This window comes from Pholcus phalangioides, unplaced genomic scaffold (assembly GCF_987345545.1).
Source record: "Pholcus phalangioides strain wild (caught in Gottingen) unplaced genomic scaffold, Ppha-v1.0 ptg000009l_1, whole genome shotgun sequence".
NCBI lineage: Eukaryota > Metazoa > Arthropoda > Arachnida > Araneae > Pholcidae > Pholcus > Pholcus phalangioides.
The window spans coordinates 4,393,728-4,416,665 of NW_028301602.1; the positions used below are offsets into that span (position 1 = coordinate 4,393,728).

At 35.1% G+C, this 22,938-nt stretch overlaps 1 protein-coding gene across 4 annotated transcripts in view; it reads right to left on the reverse strand.

The window, feature by feature from the left end:
* Nucleotides 1–22,938, reverse strand: part of LOC149081649 (uncharacterized) — a 558,055-nt gene that overhangs the window by 185,376 nt on the left and 349,741 nt on the right. Inside the window, exon 1 of one of the 4 annotated variants that reach the window (XM_089237066.1) lies at nt 6,011–6,447. The exons of the other annotated variants lie outside the window; for them this stretch is intronic. The gene's annotated coding sequence lies outside the window, so the exon portion shown is untranslated. Of the gene's footprint in view, nt 1–6,010; nt 6,448–22,938 lie in introns of those variants that run through there. 4 annotated transcript variants of the gene reach the window in all.

Sequence of the window (22,938 nt, forward strand, 5' to 3'; positions counted from 1 at the left end):
GTCTTTCGTGTTGGAAGGGGATGAGGTGACTATTGATGACGTCATTTGGTTGCCCGAACTTTGATGTTAATCAAAGTGTCATTCGAACATTGTTCGTGTTGCAAAAAAGTTCGCATATTAAAACTAATATTAAACGATGAACAATTTTCAGCATTTTTTCTGTCGACAGGTGTTAAAATTGGAGTTGTAGATGTGTTTTTATTAAATTACTACGAATTCAGTATATCCTTAATACGTTTAATTCAAGCCTAATTAAGCGTTGTGTACTGTTAACCGCTGTTAGTTTTCAGAATTCTGTGCCATACTCAGTACAAATTACCACATTTTTTTTATTCGACTTGGTTAATTCGAAGTCCACTAAAAACAGTTCGAATTATTCAATTAGTCTATTCCAGATCAGTAAAATGACTGCAAATTGTGTCACGTAATCTCGTCAACATCATTCAAATAAATACGATAAACATGTTGGAGTAAATCGAGAAGTTATCCATACTTAGAATAAGACAACCATAAGTATTCTTTATGGGCATTGTATAATATTTTATTACGTATATATATTGTTTGTAATTTCATTTTTAATTGGGTTGCGGTATTTTTGAAATATATGACATCCATATTTATTATGGGCATCTTTTTCTCAGCCACTTCGTTGGGCATTTTGCCTGTTGTGGCGTTGTATTTGCATTTGCGCGGCAGCCCAGGTGCTCGCCTAATATACTCTCCTAAAAAGTACCAAGGGATGTTTAGAGGTGTCGCGAGTTCGGCACCCGGTTCGTCCTTGTCAGAAAACTTTCCTGACACAATGGTACAACAGAAACGGTGACATGACCGCAGAAAAAATTGCTACCGTAGGGAGTCCCACATCGAGGGGTTAGCGCACGAACCTCTCGACGAGTATAAAAAACAAGCCTGCCGTTCGGAATCAGCAAGAAATTGTAGGTCCCAGTCTAATTAGCCCTCGTGTGCAGAAAATGATCGTGGTGCGACATCAATGATGAACATATTACAATAATTATGAATTATTAAATTATTATTAATTTTTCCCATCAGTTACGAAGATGTTTCCCAAATTTTAATACTTTATAATTACTATATATAATCCATACATCTTAGTTGCTACATTAATCCACTAGTTTCGAAGCAGCAGAATTCCTTAACCACGTTCAAAGGCTGATTTACGGAAACAGTTCATGATAATCAATTACGGAACTGCTTCCCAAATTTTGCTCATCATTCTTATGCTATCAAAGAAATGTGATTCGAGTAACGAAATACACCTTGAACTTTCTGATACTTTCAATGCTCTCAATGATGAACAAAAGATTCAGATAAAATGATACATATTCTCGATGCACTCCAACTGAACAATATATTGAGAAGACACCAACGAATAAGGCAACTACACAAAAAATAATAAAAGTCCTAATGCATTTCAACACCAATGGGTGCCGTCTTCAGTGGAAAAATTTAACCACTAGTTTCGCTGACCGAGTTTCCCACTTGGGTTGGATTTTTTGTGTATCTTCGCACTTGCACACTTTTGTGTATTTGCCTTATTCGTTGGTGTCTTCTCAATATTCTTGGGCAAAGTTGATCAACTCTTCTATGAACAATATGTTATAAAATGGACATTAAAAATTATCAAAGAAAAGAGTAGAGAGAAAACAGAATTTCCAAAAAAAAATTTTGTTTTCGAAAACTCGTTTATTATAAATTTGATCGAGAAAATCAAAATCTGACTTCTTGTAGAAATTTTACAAATTTTATGATTGGAAATTTGCTCCTTCAACCTCCCGCATCCAATTATCCAAAATATTGGAAAAAAAGAGTTCGAAAAAGTTCGAGCTATTTAAAATTCTAATTAACCAAGTTCAAATTGAAAGTAATTCAAAATTCGAAGTTGATTCAAAATTCTACTAATTTACAGTAGTCTACTAATCTATATATATAAAATTGATTTTCTGTCTGTGTGTGTATGTTCTCTATACAAATCTACAATTTTAGATCGATCGTCACCAAATTTTGCATATATACCAAACGGGACCCAACTGGAACGATAGGCTACTTTAAAAGTTTGTTAGAGCTGGGCGAATGCTCAAAATGGGTTGAAAACTGCCTGGCAATAATTGTTCCTGGGCGTTAACAATGACTTTTGGAATGTTTAGTTTGGTAGTTTCCGTGGTTCCCTAACTATGCATTTCACACATGTATATGCATTTGCAATAGTTTGTCACTACTTTAATGCTGCCAGTATTATGTTTAATAATTTATGCCTTTATAATGGTTTGTCACATTTTCAATCCTTTCAGTAATATAAGATAACCACGGGCAGCTTCGGGTATTATAGCGCTAGTTATCTTATATAATTACAAATACAAATACAAATACAACGCCACAACAGGCAAATTGCCCAACAAGGTGGCTGACTTAAGAACATCATGGATCCCCGAGCCCCTACCTACTAATGCTACACCACACATGAACCCCCCCCCGCGGAACCCCCCAATGAATCGGTACATGCGGGAATGTGCGTGTACGTGTAGTGCAACCTGACGTAAAGTTTGTTTCTGTGTAATGCTTGTTATGTGTAGTGCTGTCATCTGCCCCCAGTTTTACTAACTATGAGTGAAGTGTTATGGTTTAATGATTTACCGTTGTAGGACTGTTGCTCTCTGTGGCGAGACTTTTTAACGGGGAGATCGGCTCGCATTTGCGCCTTGAAGTTGGGAACCACAGAAAACCAACTTCAGCCGACCACCACTGTGGGGTTCGAACCCGGATCCTCGCATCACGAGTCCGGCACTATAACCACTCGACCACCACAGCGGCTATAATAATAATCTTCGCGAGCTGGATTCGAACCTTGGTCTGCAAGTTCGCAGTCCGATACACTATCACCTACACTAATTCGACTAAAAATTGCACAGGGTTCGGCCGGATATAATTATATAAGATGTCATTAGTTAATCTTTTGGGCTTCCTCTCTTTCTTCATCTATTACCAGGATTTTGACAACTATTTTCCTTTCCACAGTGAATTTTAACAAGTGAAATTTAACAAAATAATCATCAATTTATTTTCAGCTTTGAGATAACTTAAATTTGCGAATTTTTCTAAATTTTTTGTTTGTGTAAAATCCGTAAAAAAATATTCGTGCGGATAAACAAAAACCTATAGAAAAAAAAAACAATTAACACTTTTAAGGCCATTAAATTTTCAAGAAAATTTTCTTCTGAAATGTTCCGAAATTCAAATATTTGTTTGAGCAGTAAATTAAAATATAATTAATAAATTGAAAATGATGGAAACTCAGCTATTGACATAGTTTTTACAAGTATTCGGCTGTTCAGTTGAATTGATATTTTCTCATTTACCGCTTTCATAATTATTGAAATGTGATTGTTTCATTCAAAAATATTCGAATATGAATGTTACGGTAGAAATTATAAATTCGATTATTATACATAATCACCATTAGGCACAATCCCAGAACATTTTTGTTAGCTTGATAAATTTCCCTAAATTCATCACTTCTCGTAGCGATTATGCAAAGTATCCTAGCATCGTTTGTAAATTTGATAGATTTTTCTAAATTTGCGATTATTATACATAATAACCAGTTATTAGGCATAATCCCAGAGCATTTTTGTAAGTTTGATGAAATTCCCTAAATTCATCACTTCTACTAGCGATTATGCAAAATACCATAGCGTCGTTGGTATAAATTCGATAAATTTTCCTAGCTTAATCACATTTGCCGTCTATTATGCATAGTGCCCACAAGCATCGATGGCAAATTTAATAAGTACAAAAATCTATCATTTTTACCGGTGATTATGCATAATACCCAAGCGTTGCGTCGTTGGTAAACATTATAAATCGTAATATATGATATACTTACTATATATGATAAATTTTACACATATATTGTATTATTATCTCTGGGTACGATCGCAACATTGGTTTTTATTTTATCGGGATACGATCGTGAAATTTGTCATCATTATATCGGGGCCCGACTACATACATCACACATACTGGACTCATTTTTAAAGTCGGATGAGGCCCCGGGCGCAGAAGAAAATATTGGATCCCTTAAATTAGAAAAAAGTGTAAAGTTGAGGTTTTTCGGGGTCCTTCAGGAATTGAGGCCATGGGCGAGCGTCCGGTGCTCCCGCCGTTAAATCCGCCTCTGCTCATTTGAATTTTTTTTTTTTTCATATTTATCGAATTCACCAATTACACTAGGGTACTATGCATAATCACGGATAAAGGGGATAAATTTCAAGTATTTATCAAATTTACAAATGACACTTGGTTATTATGTATAACTTCCGGTGAAATTGTTAATATTTGCAGTATTCATAAAATTTATCACCGACACTTGGGTATCATGCATATTCGCCGGCAAAAGTGATACATTTTTAAACCTACCAAGACGATCGGTAAGTATGCATAATAACCGGTTATTATGTTTTAACCGATTTTTCCCACTTACCGTAACAGCCATAAGCATATATATCCTTTTTTATATAGCCGTCCAAACGTATATAAAGTTTATTTTCCTTTTTTGTTTTTTGTTTTTGTAGTGTATGCTCTTGGTAAAATGCTACGATATTGTTGGACCATAAACACCAAACAAGACCCGACATATTTTAAACAGTTGTTCTCAAGACTTGGGGGCCTCTTGTGGTCCTGGGATATTCTGGGGGAGGGCGCGGATGAAAATCGGGTGAAAAACAAGCCACACGAAAAGTGGAGAGGGGGGCACAGAAAACCGTGAGGAAAAAAGCTTTCAAGTTAAATATGGTGGAAAAAAATTTGTCTACTTTCAGACTTTAGCAGAGCTGTCCACAAAACCAGGGCCATCTTAAACCGTGGGGAATGTGGTCCGTTGCTTCATATCCATTGGGGTCTACATGATGAGATCTGGTATGGCCCAAGGTTCCAGAGGTTTATCTTATTTATAAAATCTGTGTACATTACAAATTCAATTTTGACTTCAATATAATAAGTGGAAAAATTCTCACTCCTGGATGGGGGGGGGGGCAGGAGTAGATAATATGATCCAAAGGGAGGGATGTGGTCTAAAAAATGATTGGGAAACACTGCTTTGAAACTTTTCAAAGCTCGAGAAATGTCTGGAGAGGTCGAAAACTGCCCACCTGAATGGTTTTTTTCGGCTACTTCAATGCCTTTCGAAACGTTTACTTTAGTTACCTTCATTTCCAACAGAATTTATCTTTGAACAATGCTAAGAAATATTCACAACCTGATAATGCTTTGTCACTGAAATGCTTCCCAAAGTGAACAGAAAAGCTGCACTCACAGAAATGGTAATTAATTTCTGTCAGTAACTGATAAAAATGCATTTGTTCCACGTAAATATTGTAATTAATTACTAAAAACCTAAATAAAACCAGAGTGTGTGAAGTTTCTTCCTTCAGGCTAATTAAAAATGTAATTAAACTCAATTAGTTACTTTTTAATAAAGAGAAATTTTATCATTTAATTACTTTTCCTTTTTTCCGAAAGCTCATGTCACTGCATTCATTTTCGCAAGATTTTCATCTGATTTAAAACTATTTTTAAACATTTATTAATAAAATATTATAATACTACGTATTATAAGATTTACATTATGTAACTTTAAAAATAAAACCAATTATATGTAACGCATTTTACATCCAATTAATTTTAAATCATAAAAATATTCTCCAAAATTATTGCATAAACTGAAATAAGGGAAATAAAGAAAATTGCAATGCCTATTCAAACGTTTTCGATCATCATCAAATTCCGATAATTTGAAAGTGATATGATAATATGATGCCGGTATTGTTATTATCTGTGATAATTGAATATTTATTTGCCATATAATTTTTTTGGCTTTGATGTACTCTTATCTCAATACAAAATGTGAATAAGTTCAACGTACAGAATAAATTGAAGATATATTCTTACTTTTTGTCTGAAATATCCCTTTAGAGACAAATCCATATAAAATTACCTTATATCTGTCAATATCCTCTTAACCAAAGAAGAGACGTAGATAATCCATATGCAAATCACCAACACGAAATTATCATGAGATTAACTTCATAACCATGTGCAGCACATGATCGGCAATGGCATGTTTGTCCAAGGAGAAAAAAAAAAGGAAAAACGTGCATTTGGATATGATCCTCTGGAAATATGTCAATGGATGTATTTCCGACAAAGTTCTCCTCGTGCATATATTTAAATATATTTTTTTCCTCTCTTTTCCAACCGAACTTCCGTAAGTTTGAGCCAAAAATAGTAAGTGGGAAATAGGTGAAAAATATTTCAAGTATGTATATATTTATATACGTATACACACAACAAACAACAACAACAACAACTTCGCACACACACACACGGGAATATTTCATAGACGACTAAAGGACCGCATATTTGGAAGATGCTCAGGAGGAAACCATGCCGGGGGTTGCACACACAAAACCCGACCACAACAACAAACCATTCTCGATAGATTTGGCGTCGACGGAGAAAGATTTTGGCTGGAATTGATCAGAAACACGAGGCCAAAAAGAAACACGCACAGGATAAATGTTTATCCAGGAAAAACCGGAGAAAAAGAGGGTGAGAGATTGTTATTATATTTTTTTAAGGGAGGAAATTATCATAATTTTCTAGTTTCTCGCTAACTTAGGAAGGATATTCAATTTATCAAACACTGACGTAATTATGAACTATCATAGAAATTAACTATTGTCTCGAGGATTTTATAATAAATACAAATATTTTTTCTCTGTCTTATTTTCCTATCCTTTTATTTTCATTGTACAATTTCACTTCTCAGATGAATAAAATATATAAAATACGTATTTTATTTATCTGAGGCGTCAAACTCAGTAACAACGACCTCACCGTAGCTTTTGTGGCCGATTATCACAGGTAACATTAATGCACATTTCTTTTAAAGTCAATGAATTACTCCAGATATAACGTCATAATATTTTTTTAAATTTTTTAATTTCCAATTTTTCCCGAGAAACTCTTAGACCTCAAAATATTGAAGATACATGTTTGCTGTTCTTTTATATTATCACTGTGACAATAAAAATATTATTGTTTGCATGATCTTGATTCAGTTCCAGTCCTCTGCACAGGGCGCAGGGCCGTCATTTCAACTTTTCCCGGGGGTGGGGGGGCAAAGAGCATGTACTAAAGGTACGAATATATATATATGTGTATTTGTATATGTATACCATTTGTAGTGTATTTTCAACGCCCCTCCCCTGCCCCCCTAAATGACGGGCCTGGCACTGGGTGTCTCCTTAAATTCACACAAATAGTTTGAAAATTCATAAAAAATTGAAGAAAAATCAGGAAATTTGAATTAGGTTTGTGAAAAAGTTATTCTCCCGAAGGAGTGTCTGTTTTTTTGTACCGCAAAAATTAGATGGAACTTTTTTCGATAGAAGGCGTTACACAAAAGGAAATCATCTTAAGTATGCAAATCAGAGTCCGATAAAGTGCAGGATGTATGGTTAACAGCTCATTTCTGAATTTTCCTCTTACTGGCACTTACGTAAGGTTTTCATAGCGATGTTGACATCGTTGGGTAAAGCATTATTGGTGAAGTTGCTTTACCTCATTCATGAATCGCCGGCTGAAGCTTTAGAAATATTTCAGATAGAAATGAGATTGAAGGAAGGTTCAGTGTCAGTTATGTTGATAAAAACTTGAGCTAATTTGTTTTATGTAAGAAAACAAAAACAACCTTTTCGTGATAACTTTTTCGCAAACCGCAATTCAAATGTACCAATTCCTTCAATTTTTATGAATTTTTAAACTACTATATTTACGAAATTTTGGGACCCCTGTTCATTGAAGCGTTAGAAGAATTACCCAAAAAGTCGGGCTCCACTTTCCTATTCTAGTGTCCATAAAAAGTTCAAATTCTTGGATTTGATCCTTAACTCTGTTTAAACCACAGATTTTCGATCTATAGCTTTACATTAACTTGCGATATTTTCATTAATTCAGATTATGAACACGTTTTCTTCATCTCTGTCGTCGATTCGAATTTATATAAGCTTTGTTACATATATTAGGATGAAATTAACATTTGCCGCTTTTACACTATAAAAGCTTGATAAAAGTTGTTCTATAACACATGAGAAAAGAAACCAATAATATTGATTACATTCGCTCGAATGTAACCGACCACTTTATTGGTTGCATTTTTCAAGTTTTATCAAAGAGTTTTAGTTTTTACAAAACTTTTTATAGTGTGATTGTGGCTTTAATGATACCATCTGACTATTATTAAAACCTAAATCTCAGTTATTACAACAAAATTTTGCGGTTCCTTGAAAGTCGTCATAATCTAGTTCCACTGTATTTTAGTGTAAAGAATAAGCATTTAAGATATAATGTAATTAATAATTATTATTATTAATAATAATTAAGATATTATTATCTTATATAAGATATATAAATGTAAAGAATAAGTACATTTTGGTGCTATAAATAACCGAATTCATTGATATATCAGAAAATATTCCAGAAAGTGTTCTCATTTCTTAATCGTAGTAATTCCATTAACTGAAGCTATCACACAAATGCGGATGCTTCTCAGAATAAATTACAATAATTAAATATTCAAAAAACCATTGTTTTCAATTCGGCACGTCATTAGGCTTTTATGATCTCCCTCTCCTACAAAATACGGCTTGAAGATATTATTGATCTCGTAAGTTGCGAGAGAAAACCTTTGTGTCTGGAAATAAGTCTTCACAAAATAACTCGAGAGATATTGAGACTTCTCTAAGCTCAAATAATCGCCGAATATCGCGTTAAAAGCTTTTCCGAATGCTTTTAAGGTTTTTAGTTTGAAGTCTTGTTTTTTTTTTAAATCTTTGATGATTATTATTATTATGATTTAAACCCATATCTTCCTTTTAAGTACTGAGTTATAATGATGGTAATATAAAGATCTCAGATAAATTATAATTCATTTTGGTGCGAATTTTTTTTACTGAGACACTTAAGAGAATTAATTGTGTTTTTGTGTTTTTAATAACATTCAGTTTTGACTTATGCATTGTGAATTTTTTTTCCACGTCATTTAGATACATTACGGTTATTGATATTGCGGAAGCGCGTCTTTATTGTGTGTGTCATTGCCAAGGGATGTAAATTTTATTGATATTTATGAGTAAGAAGGAAAGACATTTTTGTTATTTGATTTTATGCCGAGATGTACTCCGAAAGGGAAAATCTACTGTTGGTGTATTACTAGTTTCCGCCGGTAATCGAATCCAGTCCTCCTGTAATGAGTGCCCGTGTAGCAGCGATCCTTATTTTCCACAAGTAAATCCATCTTGCATAAACATATGGAAGAAACAAATCATTAGGTCTCAAGTCCTCACTAAAAAGATGGAAAAACTTATAAATTCCATGAAGACCCCTAGGCACCAAGACAAGACCTGCTAGCCTATCTCCAGACTCGGACACATCCACGCCTTCAATCCTATCAGATTATTCACCGCATATTACTGGAAGCAAATCCCTGCTACGGAATAGACCGTAGCATATTAATTCTGAATGTGATAAAAATTCAATAACCTCTATATTATAGTATACGCTCTGGTAGAGTATTGCATCTCTGATGACTAGTCATATGTGATTGTGTTATCTGATGTACACATTTTTGTTTGTATTTCTATCTCTGAAATGTTTGGAAGTTATGGAATGTGAATGGACAAAACTAAAATAGTTACATTTGTGTAACTATTTTAGTTTGCTTGTTATTTAACTGTGCTTGTATGTATAACTGTTTCTGAAATGTTTGGAAATTGGGGAAAGCGTATGGGATGAGCATATATATTATTTCATTTTGCATTTTAACCATATTGAAAATGTTTCCCGGTGATGGCTTTTCGGTTAGACGTCCCGTAGGATATGGACCGAACCATCACGCGGTTAGTTAGTTAGTCCTCATGTAATTGGGCAGGCACGCTAACAATTTTCACCACAGGGGACATGGCCATCCTTTCCTTATTTACGCTCGGTGGAGTGACGTGCTAAAGTAGAGGCATAGTAGTGCATCTTCCCCTAACTGCACCAAATGGACCATAGATGGAGGCTGAAGCGAGAAGTTTCTGAGTTCACATCGACATAAAAAAAACAAAAAAAACAACATCTCAATCTCGCTACTGCTGCAACCTGGGGGCCATCTCCTGAAGGTACGGGGGGGGGGGGAGATGCTATGCCCCTACTTCAGCTAGTCCAGCTACAGAACGTAAATAAGGAAGGAATGGTCATGCCTCCTTTGGTGTCTATGGATAGCGCGCTTGCCCGGTATGCTGGAGGGTCTGGGTTCGAGTCCCAGTGATGACCAGATGACTTTTCTTTCCGAGTTCACCTCAGCATAATATCCGGAAAATATCTGTTCCCTTGATATATCGAGCTAAGAAAAAAGCCGCCACTCTCTCGGTCGTAAACATTATGCACGGTTTGTGTTGCATTTTATGTGTTATGTCGAGTTTTTCGTGTTACAGCGCCATCTGTGTGAGTGAAATTTCAGATTTTTTTTGATGAATTAAAAAAACAAAAACAAAAAACTCTTCTAGACCATATGATAAGCATTTTCGTGCAAACCGTACCTTTACATGTCAATTGGTAGATTTGTTATCAATTTTTAAAATGTGTCCAAGACTTTTCTCGTCCTTCCTGCATTACGGTTATTGATAATGTGGAGGCGCATTTTTAGTGCCATTGCCAAGTGATGTAAATTTCACTCACATTTATGTAAACGAAGAGCTTTTTTTTTCTAATGAAAAATTATTTTTATAATTACTTATACTTTTCTCTGAAATGGGCGTGTAAAAAACACTGCTCTGGATGGATACGGATGAGAACAAAATTTTAACGCAACATTAACACGTTCGCTAACTCAGCGTCTCTTTTGATCTCAGCATGGCATTAAAAATATTGGACGTGATCTCTAACTGTCTATGGCAATGTTTCCACCGAACTGTTTCAAAAACACATTGGTGTTGCGTATTTAGAAGAATGTCACATCTAGGCTATGGTGGCCGATTGCTATCATAGACCCTAACAAACGTGTCAAGTGTTTCGGTGATTCACTGTTAATATTTTTAGTTACATCTCTAGGTCAGCGGTTCTCAACCTTTGCTCAGTGGAGCCCTTGGTTCTGGGGAATTCACATCTCCGCGGTCACTCGAGGAAAAAAAAGAACAATAAATTCGAAAAAATAATTATAAATATTTTAGAATAATAAAAATAAATCAGTAACTTCGATGGATAGATAGAAAATATAAGCCTACGGAGCTCCGCCAAAGAAACTATGTCTCAGAAAGAGGGCTTAGTGAGTCAAAAAAAAAGGTGACAACCGCTGATCTAGGGCTTTTCTCGCAAGTTGAAAGAAAAGTGTTCAGCAAGGGTAGTTCGTCTTTTAAATGTTCTTATCTCGGCTAACTTTCGTAATTTAAATCCTACTCGAGACAGTTGCTCCTCTTTCAAGAAAGCCCAGCACACCGAAAAGATTAGAGATCCCCCCCCTTAATTTTAAAGTATAATGTATCGTCATAGCTGAAAACAGAGTCAATGTATACGGTAAAGACTCAGCTATAACGAACTTCAATATACCGTATATTCGATTCATTGTATCTAATTTATTACTACAACCATCCTCCCCAAAATCATTTTGTAAAATATTAGCATCGTTACATCCACGACAAAACTTAATATTTATAAGGTTCACTAAATCCACGCGTATAAAATAATACAAATTATAAGAGACAAATAGAAAAAAACCAATCGATCTTCGCAACTATAGCGGGATTTATTCTACAATAATAGCTCGGAATTATGGAATTTATGGTATAAAAATCTCATGTTATGAATAATAGGAAATGCAAATTATAAGGAATAGAAATAAATTACAATAAATTATAAAAATTCACTTTCACGGGCACAATAATTCAAAACAAAATTCATTAGAAAGTGAAAACATTTCCCATGTAAATTGCCACGTATATTCTTATATTTGGTCTCTTCCCCTTATACACACTGAAAGGCCTCTTTCGTATGATCATCTGAGAGTTTTAAACAAATGAGCCAAGGCGTCACACTTCATAAACACACGCACGTTCCATACTTTCAGTGTGTTGAAATAATACATGAATTCACATCTTCCATTGCAGATTCGGTCAGGAATGTTTTTAGAGGACTAACGATAAAAAATTATAAAAGAAAACAATGGCCACATCAACTCTTTATCATAAAAAGCTGCAGGACCGGAGATAGGCATGAGATAACGAGGCGGCATTTTTTATGACATCTATTATGTGACGGTGTTTCCACTTTCACAAATTTTTATACATAAAAATAATTTTGAAGGGAAAACGTTAGTCGATAAATAAGCGCAGGTAAATACAATATTTTTCAGTGTTAAATGCTATTCAATGCTTTAATTCATCTCAAAACTCCTCCTTTCTTGCACTTCCAAAGAGTGTCATTTGTGCCTAGAGAAGGTGGTTTCTAAAAAAAAAAAATTAGGTACCTTACTTTTTTGTTAAGAATTTTTTCGCTCTTTGCCAACATTTTTCCAATGAGTTTCTTTTTTGTTAGTCGATTTCCCCCAGCTCAAGTTTGGATTCCTTGTTCATCTTCACACAAATGCCTCTTTCAGCCAACACACCATACTAGTAGTATCTCTAGTGTGGTGCTGTTTCGGCTTCGGAATGTTGGAACTGCCCATTTCTCTATACCTATATCGGTTCTCTATATCAGGAGTTTCCAACGTAAGGTTTCTCGCGGAACCCTTGAGAGTTACAAGGCTGTTAAGTGGAACCCTTGATGATAATGAGGCTGTTCTAGGAAACTCGAAGAAATTTTGGAATATTTTCCAAAAAAAGTGTGTCCCTACTACCGTTTCAACAATATTATAGCCCCAGGGCAAAATGAAAGAGGGCCTAAGCAGCACCTCTTCATTTACATATTTATTGTCATAAATCATTGTGCTAGATGTTATCGTGGAAGCTGCTATTCAATTGAGGTCCGTGCATGGTCCCTACAAAAAGAGTGGGTCTGGCAGGTTTCCTGTTCGAGGGCCCAAGATGATTCTCATCAGATGGGATTCTCTTTTTGTTTTCACACTAAAAATTGATATTAGAGGGGCTCGTGAAGAGTCTGACCTGGGAACCTAACAAAAGATCTCAGCCTAGGGGTCCAACTGTAGGATGGGGGGGGGGGCATGGCTCTCTGTGCCGCGCTCGGTTGGCTTCAAGTGAGAACTATGACCCCTACAAGAGTAGGGCTGGCAGGGCTCTAGCACCGGGACCCGGAACAAACCTCATTTTCACTAGAGAGGAAGCCCCACAAAGATCTCAGTCTTAGGGCGCTTGACCACAGGATGGGGGTGGGGGCACGATGATCAACGAGATGCTATCGGGGGAAGGAAAAATTCGATTCCTAATGAAAAATACGACCTTTAATATAAATAAATAAGTAAATATATATCAGATAAGGGTGGGGGGGGGGCATTGCCTTTTATTTCACCTGCACAGAATTTCGATATCTGTGGGAAATGACAAAATAATATGCTGCCTTATACAATGTAGGGAATTTTTTTCTGAGCATCAGAAAAACGCTGTATACACAGAAGCATTCTCAGCCCCCATGAAAGAATATTGCGTTTTTCAGGAAAGTTTGTCCATAATCAATAAACAGGTAAAAAAACTCATCATCAAAAATATGCCTTCTAGAACATATTGAAAGTAGTACAGTATTACATGTAAGACAAACATGAATGAACTGGAACCCCTTCCGCCTCCTATCAAATAAAACTGTTACAAATTTTCAATTGAAATTAACAATAGCATTATGATTGGCGTACAGAAGGAAAAAATCCCCATGATATGATGCTAGTTCATGTTATATAAGTAATAATATTAGTTTAATCATTAAGTTTGCCTCGAAATTTTAAAAGTTGTTAGTTGTGCGCAATAAAAAAATATCAATAAAACTCGCAAACTGTCCTTCACTCCCATTTTGTAATTATAATTACAAAAATCTTAGGACATGTTTTGCATGTTTTAGGCCGGTATTGCGCTATAAAAGTTTGGTAAAAGTACTTTTATAAAACTGAAAAACGCAACCAATAAGGTCACCGGTTGCATTTTCTAGAATTTAACCGATAACCTTATTGGTTATATTTTTTTTAGTTTTATGAAAGAGATTTTATCAAACTTGTATAGTGTAATGCCGGTTTTACTAACAATGTTTTTTAACGCTCAAATAACGACTGTTAAAATTTTGTGGAAAATTTGATAATTTAGCTAATATTATCGCTCATTAAATATCAAATAATATCATATCACATTTTTCTTTGAATAGGGCTTATAAATTAAAAAATTAAAATCCGATCGCAAATTTCAATCGAAGAATTGTAACAGTTTCATTTGATAGGTAGGAGAGGGGTTTTAGTTCATCGATATTTTTCTCACATGTAAATATAGGGTGATTCTAAATTCATGGGACAATATGGGGCACGAGCATTGACGTACGCAAGATTGACCTTTAAAGGAGCATTGGGAGCGCAACCAATCTCTCCCAGAGAAGAATTTTGAGCTACCTAACCTTCAAAACGAACAAAGGTACTAACCTTCAAACCATAGTTGCCCAACCTTTTCTGTCCCATCGCCCCCTTCTTCAGAAATGTTTTTCTCCCAGCGCCCCCCCCCCCAACGCAATCTAACCCATAGGATCCTATGTTATACCCGTAGTTTCTACCGCCCCTCTGGAACTTTCCATCGCCCCCAGGGGGGCGTTAACACTTACGTTGGGAATCACTGCTTTAAACTAACAGAAATGGATAAAGGTAACACAATGTTAAAGTATTTTCTTTCGGTGTTTTAATTTTTGGAAGTATTTGTAAGTAATTTTAATTTTTGGGACCAGAGGCGTAGTACGCAAGAGAGAACATAGGGGCAAGAGCCCTCCCCAAGACGATCACTGTCGGTGATAAAGTGAGCTATAATTTAAGTTACTTGCTTTAAGTAGCTGAGTGATAAGTAATACATGGAAAATCCCTTATCAGCCAGCATGAAAATTGGAATTTTTATGAGAAATGCTTATATCTTTGTGACTATGCATGTTATATTGCCACGAAAATGTACACAAATATTTCACTAAGCAAAATATTTTGTGAAGGTTATATACGTATATATATATACAGTCAAACCTCGTTAGTGCGTCACCCGGTTAACACGTCACTCCGCTTACCGGGTCACTTTTTGGTACTCCCAATTGGAATTGGCACAGCTATGGCTTACTCCGCTTAACGAGTCACTCCGCTTACTAAGTCGTATTTTTGCTCTCCAAAAAGTGACTCATTAACGAGGTTTGACTGTATATATATATAATGAATTTGATATTTTTGTTCATGCATTTTCATTTTTATGAAAATCATTCATCATTTATTTAAAAATGTTTATAGCTCATTGAATATTATATTGTTACATTTTAAATTCCCTTACAGTGAGGCGGCTCCTGTATTTTGCCAAATTTTCTGTAAGTTTTGTAAACATTTATTTAAAACTCCGCATGTTATAAGCAAGAAAAAAACATGCAATGAAAATTCAAAAATTTATAAGAAACATTTGCATTTCTTCGTGGATATACGTGCTACTTTCACGAAAATGAGCAAGTATTCCACGAAGCAAGTGAAATATTCTGTGACAGTTACAAATCATTTGCAGTTCTTTATGATACAGTGCTGATCAAAAAGATTTTTTTACTTTTCTAACATTTTGTCAGCTCCCTAAAAACATTTTCTGACCGTATTTGAATTCATATATCTCAGCGAATATTGCACTTGAAAACGTGAAACATTCTGTTTACCTCAGAAGAAACAGGACAGCAACTTCTTAATTGGAAGCTAGAGTACAAAGGGACTGTATAAAAATTTTGGTAATTTTTCTCACACTACATTTCTATTCTAAAAACTCACACATGTTGATTTCTGAACACATTTAGAGCATTTTTTAAATTGAAACTAAACCTCTATGACGAACGGTTAATGATGAATTGCAAAAGCAGCATTAGGACATACAGGACAACCCCGTATAAAGCTTAAATTGCATTATTCAAATACATTTTTCATTTACGTCGTCCGAATTTTAAATCTTTTACTTCATTGATTAACTTTTTTTCTTACAGCGTGTTAAATCGACATCTTCCGTAGAAGTCCTAGTTGTATTTGAAGAATTGTCTGAGAAACTTCCTTAACTCGAAAAATACCTATAGCGCTTTCGCACCTAACTAATCCCGTCGTGGCATCGACTCGTTAAAGGTAAGAGAGAGGATCTGAAACTTTCTCGGTATTGATTACTAACTTCATTAAAATACGCAGAGAAGAAAAAGTCTACCCAATACTCGAGGATGAAACGGGGTTAATGGATGAGAAAGAGGCAAAAAAGTCGATAAACAGTGAAATTGGTCCAGTATTTTATAAGCGATCGATGCATAATTCTTGACACATTTAATTTTATTATAACCTTTACCAGTCGATATCCTTAGAAAACAGTACCCGGGGGAATCCTTTTCCGATTTCCTTATAAATGGTAAAACAACCTACGGCTTTTTAGCATTTCGTTTTACACAATGCTAATTACATATTTCTATCAGATCCGCGTGTTTCACTACGTCGTCACCATAAGCTGGTGATAATTATCACCACACAACCAAGATGGATCGATAGTAATTATATTAGGGGAAGGATTTCTATGAATTTGAGTATTTTCTACGCATTTTGCATACTTCGCTATTTTCACGCGATAGAGCTTCATGATCTTCAGTGATTTTAAGGCATTTTTTCATGACTTTTAATGATTTTAAGGCATTTTTTCATGACTTTTAATGATTTTAAGGCATTTTTCATGACTTTTAATGATTTTAAGGCATTTTTCATGACTTTTAATGATTTTAAGGCATTTTTCATGACTTTTAATGATTTTGGTGGTCGGCTGAAGTTGGTTTTCTGTGGTTCCCAACTTCAAGGCGCAAATGCGAGCCGATCTCCCCGTTAAAAAGTCTCGCCACAGAGAGCAACAGTCCTACAACGGTAAATCATTCAATCATAACACTTCACTCATAGTTAGAAAAACTGGGGGCAGATGACAGCACTACACATAACAAGCATTACACCGAAACAAACTTTACGTCAGGTTGCACTACACGTACACGCATATTCCCGCATGTACCGATTCGTTGGGGGTTCCGTGGGGGGTTGAGGACGGGGTGCATGTGTGGTGTAGCAGTAGTAGGTAGGGTAAAAAAGGGTTCGGGGATCCATGATGTTCTTAAGTCAGCCACCTCGTTGGGCAATTTGCCTGTTATGGCGTTGTATTTGTATTTGTATTTGTATTTAAGGCATTTTTCATGACTTTTAATGATTTTTGAGCATTTGTTATGCTCTTTAGAATTTATAAGGCATATTTTTCATATTTGGAGCATTATTTTGTATATTTCCGCATACAATGAAGGGGGATTTCTTTCCCCCGAGCTCTTTTTTCTCTCGCTTTATTTCCCGCAATTAGCAATTTTTGCAATAACTGGAAATTTTATTCACCTCTGACACCGTTTTTCACCTTTGAAATTGGTGATTTTTCTCCGATATCAGCAACCATTAGTAATTTTATTTGCGTACCTTTCGCATCATTTTTACAAATACAAATACAAATACAACGCCACAACAGGCAAAATGCCCAACGAGGTGGCTGATAAAAAGATGCCCATAAAAATATGGTTGTCATATGTTTCAAAAATACAGCAACCCAATTAAAAATGCAATTAACACAAATTAAGACATTTTTGACAATGATTGGTAATTTTCTGTGATTTTCCGTATTTTTCTTGAAGAATATAGTCAGTTTAGTTATAAAACCATGTTTTCACGGCACATTTTTAGTTTTTTTTAGGGCATTAATGAATTTTTTTTTTATGGAGCATATTCTGTCGGTTTTCAAGTCATAGAAATCCTATCACTGGTAATCATGTTCATCGTGTGCGATGAAAGTTCAGGGTGTTATATGCCGTGGAACATATTTCGTGAACATGAACTCTGCTTCCAGTGATATTATAATCTCCGCTGCATAATTTCAAAAGTGTTTGATTTCCTGCTCTTAAAACTGTGCTTAACCTGTATTTTTATCGCAAATAAATACGTGAATATTTTTTTAGGTTATGATCAATATACCAATTTTACTAAATGGAAATATCTCGAATAGAAATTGGAATCAAGATAAGTAGAAAAGATCATAATTCATCGAAGAAATTAGAAATTTCGAGAACATCAAAAGCAAACAAACGCTCTCCCAGTTGATTTCTATTATTTTCCACGATATTATTTTCGAGCTTTTCTGCATGTACATACATGAGGCTCATGATTTTATTTTTATACACAAAATATTCTTCTTTTTTTAAAAGTTTTAAACAGTTTGTGTTTTATCCGAAAAAATATTTTCTTAATGTAACAACTTTTTCCATGAATATTCATCAAACTTTTGTGGGAAAAATCCACGAACTGATACAGCGAAAATGCAAAATGTTATTGCTTGTTATGCCTCTGTTATGGTACAGCATTAATTAATTAACATTCAAGACTTTCTCTATAGTCTCATATAAAATCCTTGGACGATGCCGTAAGATACTTTAAAGTCATTTACATATGTAATTATTGGGCTTATGCAAATGAGAGTCGGCATATATTACGAAAAGAATATAGGACCGTATATTCTTATATAAAGGTATATTCTGAAACACCATATATTTTTGTATATACAGGGTGCTTAGATAACAGGGTGCATGGCGTTTTACTGGTGAACCGTTAATCCTAGAGGGGCAAGCTTCCAGTTATAATAAGTATCCAAACAACGTGTAGTATTCCGATATGACATTCACGTTGCAAGGGGTTGTATAGTTATTAAAATAAAAAATAATTAACTTTTTATACCGTGTCTGTGTGAACAAAAACCCACTTAGAAAGTTGCTGTCCTGTCTCTCCTGATGGCAATTAAAAAAAAAATTCCACGTTTGTAAGTGCAATATTCGCTGAGATATTCGAATTCAAAAAACGGAGGAAAGTTGGGGAAAAAATTATATGCGGGTAAGACAGTTTACCCGTATTTAATGCTGTTTCATTGCTGCTCCCAATTTTCCTCTGTTTTTCGGATTAGAATATCTCAGCGAATATTGCACTTATAAACGTGGAATTTTTTTAGTTGGCATTAGGAGAGAAACAACTTTAAAATTCAGTTTTAGGCTCACACGCTGTATAAAAAGTTGGTTTTTATTTTAATAACTACACAACCCCTTGCAACATGGGCGTCATATCTGAGTACTATACGTCATTCGGCTACTTTTTCTAATTGAAGTATGCATCTAGGATAAACGGTTCGCCAGTGAAATGTCATGAGCCCTGTTATCTATGCCAGTGCTTCTCAACCGCCGGGTCTTGGCCCAGTACCGGGTACCGGGACCTAACACTAGTCACACCGGGCCGTGAGTGATCGCAGTTTCATTTTTCCCCATTAATTTCTTGTTAGTTGTGTGTATGACCGGGCCTTTCACTTGCACAAAAGACATTTACCGGGCCGCGGACTCCAAAGCTCGAGAACCACTGATCTATGCTACCTGTTTTATCTACCTACACTGTGTATACAATATATACAGTATATACACTGAAAATTCGTACCCTTGAAAAGAAAATACAACTGAAATAAAGTTGACTATTCAGATTCTAGCCATTTAGCAGACGTATAGTTTGTCCTTCTGTCCTTCAGAACAGTTCTGATCATTTATTTAATATTAGTCCTATTTCTCGACGATACTACTATTTCTTAATCGCACATCATGCATGTTCAGCGCATGGCCCACGTGCCAAATGTGGTTCCACGTGTTATCTTATGTGGCCCGTGACCTTAAACCTAATTTTGCAAAAACGAACTCGGCAGCGCATTACCAGACCACTTAAGGGATCCGCGGTGCAGTTCCACATCACTCAAGGGATCTACGGCTCCAGAGCATATAAGTGGCTCGCGGCATATTCCTAGATCAATGAAGTGACACGCGGCGCTTTTCCAGATAACTGGTGTGACCAGCGGCACCGTTTCAGAGGACTCAAGTGGTCCAGTACGTCACCCGCAGGACCGCACAGTGTCTCGTAGAAAGGTACTAAAATGCCTCATAACATTAGAGTTTCTTGTTAGATTCAAGTTCAAAATTATTATTATCTAGCAATATTATGCATAAAAACGCCCGATCGATTAAGACTCAATGACATTACAGGCGATGCTCGGTATAACGACCACACATAACTGCGAACGCCCCGATTTAACGACCGGTACGATAAGTACCGGATGTTTTCTTTATTCATCCCACGCCATTTTTCTCCTAATATAATGACCTGTGATGACAATTCATTCCAATAGAACGTCCGACCTCGGTTCTGCCAGACCTCTTCAAAGAAATAAACAAAATCCGTGTTTTTGCTTACATTTAAATAAAATGGATAATTTAACTTATTATTCCATCCACATATGGAATTTTCTAAATGAGTTATTTTTTTCCTTCAAACTTTCGATACATTGACATCCTATTATAACGTCCGTTTTTTCTAAATTAATGTTGGGGGGGGGAATCGTTATAACAAAGAGGGACCCTACTTGGACTGTTTTCATGGTGGTAGAGACGACGCTCGTTATAACGACCCATTGGGTCTATGCAAAATGGGCGTTATATTAGAAGGTTGTTATATCGAACATTTTTAAAAAGTTTAGCTTCTCCAGAAAATTGTTTATTGGATTGCCAGGATGAAAGAATGTATTCATTTTGTTATAATGCCGCAATAAAAATGTATCTGGCTGGAAAAAAAACCAAAATTTAAATACATAATATAGTATGTACATTGCACTTGATAATATATCGTATATAGTTCAAACAAACATTTACTGTTTTGCTACACGTAGCAAAATAATGAAATTAGATTTGCCTGTATATTCTCCCATAGGGATATTGATCAAAACTGCGGAATGAAATTTAAAATAAGATAAAACATCAACCACGTGGTAAGTGAGAGTGAGCCACCATGTGAGAAAATAAAACAGAACACAGTTCACCACATTTCCAGTGATGGCGTTACTTAACCAACGGGTTTTACATAAGAAAATGACACAGCTTTATCTTCATCTTTTATCCTACAAGCTTCGAAGGTCAAAGAGAAACACACTCTTTGACGGATTTTGTCAATTTCTTTGCGAAAAAATGACAAAAAAAGGGTGGTTGAGCTGAGTTCGGCCGTTGTAATGGATTAAATGATATTTACTGGTCGTTATATTGGATAAAATGTAACAAGAGGTAGAGGTAAGTAAATAGAGGGAATATTTGGGTCCTGTAGTACCAGTCGTTATAATGGACGGCCTTTATAATGAGCGTCGACTATACCAAGATTTTGATTTAAAATATTTTATTGGCATTTAAATATTTAAATGTCCAAAAATCTTGACATGGAATATTTAGAGTGAATCCCCACCATGTATAAAGATTATTAAGGCTTTTCTATGGAAATAATTCTTACAACCAAAATTTTGTTTCCTTTCAGATGCTGCTGCTTTCCTAATGAACGTTCCGTTACTGGTTCGTTAAACAAACCTTAATGGCTTTCCCATTAACCTTATAAATTGTTGAATTGGCCGAATGACACCTTTAATCACTGCAAAGTGCCATTTCGTCGACCATAGAATCCCTAAGTGAATTCGAAAACAGATTCATGAAGATCGCTGCCATTTATCATTCCAATTCGTAACTCAATTGCATATTACAATGATCTAGTTCGAAATAATATATTGATTTCTATACTGAAAAAAGAAGTTATAACATTTATAAATCAAAATAATTCTTCAATGCATTACATTTTCCGATTTTGGTGATGAAAATCAAATTAGAATGAGAATTTGCGGATTTTTTTCGTGAATTATATTTTTAATTCAACCATTTTAATCACAGGAATAATATAAAAAAATAAATATCTTAATCCAATATTTCATTACAGTTTGAAAATCAACACACACACTAAATAACGACATTAAAAAAAGTTTTTGTTCAAAAATCCGTGAAATCTAACAAGAAAAACAATTAAAAACTTGATTTTTGCCTTTACGATCACCGACAAAATATTTCTACCAAACACCAGTGGATAAAATTCAATTCAGTTCTCTGTGTTTCCTTTCCTCTCTCCTCATGGTCATGGAGCTTTATTGTAATCCTATGGACTAAAGTTGCTTTTTTTCCTTTCCATTTTTTCTATACTCACCTTAGGTATTTCCCCCACCATTTTATTCTGTCTTTCTTCTATATATAGCAAAAAAAAAAACAAAAAAAAAAACACGTAAGGTGAGGTTGAAAAAAAAATTCTACTGTATATTCTCTTATCTACTTATCTATTGTACAGTTTATCTTTTCTATTTTCTTCCTTTTCTGATATTCTTTTCATTTTGCTAACGTCAGAGTAGGACAAGGTTGCCAGATTTATCACCGATTCGTCAAATATAGATCATCGAAATTTGTTGTCAAACGCTTTTGTACTTGAAGGGGTTAATGTAGATTTAGAACATAATTTTAATGACAGGAATATAAAAGGCAACATTTTCCTATCACATGGAGAAACATTTGATAATCATGACAAAGTTGACGAGTCCTATAAATTTCGTCCTCGGCCGATTCCATTGGATGTTGACCAATACCATTGCCGTCAATGCATTTACCGTTGATTGTTATCCGTTTGCAAGACGCATATTGACATATAATTGCACCAAATCCAATATAATACAATGAAGGATTTTTACATAAATTTTACACACA